General features: G+C 45.0%; 1 protein-coding gene across 1 annotated transcript in view; it reads right to left on the bottom strand.

Annotated features, from left to right (window-relative positions):
• The window catches only part of SNTB1 (syntrophin beta 1), a gene marked incomplete at its 3' end in the record, with an annotated part of 321,501 nt that overhangs the window by 39,892 nt on the left and 278,004 nt on the right, over positions 1-3,605 (bottom strand). The gene's annotated exons all lie outside the window — the stretch shown is intronic.

Genomic DNA, 3,605 nt, shown 5'->3' with positions numbered 1-3,605 from the left:
GGCAGTATTTCATTCTATTGTATGAAGGGTCACTGTGAGTCAGAACCAACTCTATGGCACCCAACAACAACAACTTTACTATTTAAGGAGCCCTGGTTACATAATAAGGGAGCTCTGGTAGTGTGGTGCCTAAGGCATTTGACTGTTAACCAGAAGGCTGGTGGTTCAAACCCACCAGTCACTCCTCGGAAGGAAGATTGGGCAAATCTACTTCCAGAGAGATACCGCCTCGGAAACCCAAGGAGAGGTTGCTAAGAGTTGGATCCGACTTGACGGCAGTTTTTTTTTTTTTTTTTGCTTTCTCATTACATAATAAGGAGCTCTGGGGGTGTAGTGGTTAAAGCATTCAGCTGCTAACCAAAAGGTCAGTGGTTTGAACCCACAAGTTGCTCCACGAGAGAAAGATGAGGCAGTCTGCTTCCATATAGAGTTATAGCCTTGGAAACCCTTTTGGGCAGTTCTACTATAGGGTCGCTATGAGTCAGAATTAACTCGATGGCAACAGGTTTTTTTTCTTTTTCTTTTTTATTACGCAATGGTTAGATGCACGGCTGCCAACTACAAGTTGAGCAGTTTGAATCTACCAGTGGTTCTGAGGGAGAAAACACTTGAGATCTGCTTCTACAAGGATTATAGCCTAAGAAGCCCTGTCAGGCAAGTAGTTCTATTCTGTCCTACAGGGTCTCTATGAGTTAGAATCGACACACCACATTTACTATTTACCAATTATATTAATATACATAAATAGCAAATTTATTTTTTACTATATAATTATGTTGTAAATTCACTATTTATAAATTGCCCCTCAATAAACGATTAAAAGATAAAAAACAAAAAGATAGGACTCTCTTCTTTGGAAATGTACAATCAAAGACAAATAATGCAATTTGACAGGCTATGTGCACAAATGCTTATATATAAAAAGACAAACAGTGACTGTATGGAATGCATGGGAAGGGAAAGAATGGTTCATCTGATGAACTTGAACACACGGTTAGGACACAGCCTGGAGGTATGGAGGACTCTGTAAGCGAAGGATGGAGGTTTCCCTTTGACCTCTGCCATGTGTGGAATGTTAAGAAGATAAGAGTAAGTGGTCCCACTACCATAAATGAACAGCCTTCACCCACCCCACCACCAAGGGAAGAGGCCTTTACCCGCAAGGACAGAATAAAGCTTGGGGGGGTGAGTGAACCCTGCCTCCCATAGCAATTCCTTTAAAAGCCCAGTCTGGAACTTCAAAAGGCCTATATTGCCAGCCTTATTACACAGGTAAGGGCTGTATCTTTTTTCCTTATTGTCTGTTTGCTTTCCAAAGTCTTTTCCTAGGTGCATCCACAGTGTCAGGAGGGAAGCTGACCATGACCAGTACAACTAAAGCTTGTTGGCTGATGCACAAGCCAAAGTGTCTGTTAAAACTTATTCCAACAAAATATATTTCCCTGTGGCATCAGAGACAACTACACTAGGCTAAGGTCATTGACCAGATGAGGGCTCTAAAGGAGAGAGGTGGAGTGTTGAGCCTGGCTTATAAACCTTCTGGTGGGAGGGAAGGCCAGGATTAGAACTCCAGTTCCTATATTTCCTGGCAGCTACTTGGAGCAAGCAGCAAGCTATCTTCCAGCTCAAGGGGATGAAGTAAGAATGAATACCCAGTGTCACTTTAACACCTTGAACATACTGTGCCTCACAGGCTGCCAGCTGGAGACCAAGCCAATAATTACGAGCCTAATGTTATCAATGCTCATAATATACATATATAATAATGAGTTTTCATTTTGCAGTTCAGTGGTCAGGTGGGGTAATGGGGGGGCAGTGAGTTGGGAGGGCTGTTATTATTGCTACAGCTCCTTTATGTTTAAATGGAGTTTTAATGCTATATCTTCAGTTCTAAGTGACCACAAGGGAGCACTGGTGGACCAACAGTTAAGCACTTGGCTGCTAACTAAGGGGTTGGCTATTTGAACCCACCCAGCAGCTTGTTGGAGAAAGACCTTGTGATCTGCTTCTGAAAGATTATAGCCTAGAAATGTCTAAGAACTGTGTGATGGGGGTGCCTGGCCTCCTCGAACTTCATAAGAGGAAAGAGAACCAAGATGAACAGCCCAAGGTTGATTCCTATGGAGCGGAGGTCGGATAAAACCCCTCCCTCCAAACTTTTTACCAATTTTGACATGAGCCATCCCTCCCAAGGTACTCTCTACTTTCTCTGCTGGGTTTAACAATTCCAGTCACACAGAACTCACAGACAATACTCATGATTATGGGATTTATTAGGGAAGTAACAGGTTCCAAGTCAGGATCAGAAAAGACTCAGGCTAGAGTCCTTCAATGAGGATAGCCTCTTTTCATCCTTACCCACAGGCAGGTCTCTCTCTGGCCCTTGGCCTCTTGGCCCCTTGGCCCCTGCCCTGCTAGGGCAAGTGTTACAAAGGTCATTAGCTACACCAGTAAGTACACTTTGCATGAAACCCCCACTCAACCAAGAAGCCTCAACTCAAAGGCACTTAGCTCTCTCGCTCTGTGGGTTGTCACCCCACAGTAGCTGCCTCACTCTGTGAGTCAGAAAGTGACTCCACTGTGGCTGTCTCCTGGTTCTGCTGCCCGCATTTCCCTGCTGCCCCCTCTTGCCATATTTTGCCATCTCCGGTGTTATAGCTCTTTGTCCCCTGGGTCTATGAAGTTCTCAGTGCAGGGACCTCAAGTCCGTAGTTACTCCTGGCTCTTCTTGGTGGTAGTGAGGTTCCTCCTTTCCCACTTCTGGGCTATCCTTTAAACCAGTCAGGATAGCAAAACTAACCAATCCCCTTGTTAGGGTTCCACACATCTTATTTCCATGGTCCCACCCCCACAAAGATGCCACACACTTATGTGCACTATTGGCAAGCTGTCCAATGCCCTTGGTGGGCCCACCTAGTTATTTGGCAGAAGTTACAAGATGGGGCAATCTACTTCCATAGTGATACTGCCTCGGAAACCCAAGGAGGGGTCGTTATGAGTTGGATCCAACTCAATGGCAAATAACAACAACAACAACAAGACAATGGGTAGGAAGACCACATAAAAGCTATCCATTGTACTACAAAACCCTATGGGGCAGTGCTACTCTGTCACGTGGGGTCGTTATGAATCAAAATTGACTTCCCGGTGCCCAACAAAAAACATGACCACAGTCGTGTGCTGAAGGAGTTTCTATTTTCATATCTGATGCAGGCTTATGCTACAAAGGTCTTCACGTACTCTGCTCACAATCCAGACCTGGCACCCTTGTGGCTGGTGAACCTGTAACAGATACTCCCAGGGCCCCACCCAGACTGCCACACATTACATTTGTGGTTTCTTTGCATCCATCTCTGCTTCTGGGTGATTTGCTTTGAAGAACTCATACTGGTGACTTTCTTCAGCAGATGGCCTCAAGCAGTGGAACTGCTAAACCAGCTTGTGCAGATACTCTGACATGCCTGTGGGCTGATATCACTCTGGTCAGTCTTAGCTTTTGACGGATTGTTGTGGGAAGGTACAAGCCCAGTAACCTGCTGCATCAGGATAAATGGTGAAGTAGTGATTTCTCTGGTAGCATAGTGGCTAAGGCACTTGACTGCTAA

This window comes from Orycteropus afer, unplaced genomic scaffold (assembly GCF_000298275.1).
Source record: "Orycteropus afer afer isolate SDZICR_OR568_19922 unplaced genomic scaffold, OryAfe1.0 scaffold00106, whole genome shotgun sequence".
Lineage (NCBI taxonomy): Eukaryota > Metazoa > Chordata > Mammalia > Tubulidentata > Orycteropodidae > Orycteropus > Orycteropus afer.
Note: the sequence above shows the minus strand (reverse complement) of the source record. Positions and strands in the feature narration are given on the sequence as shown.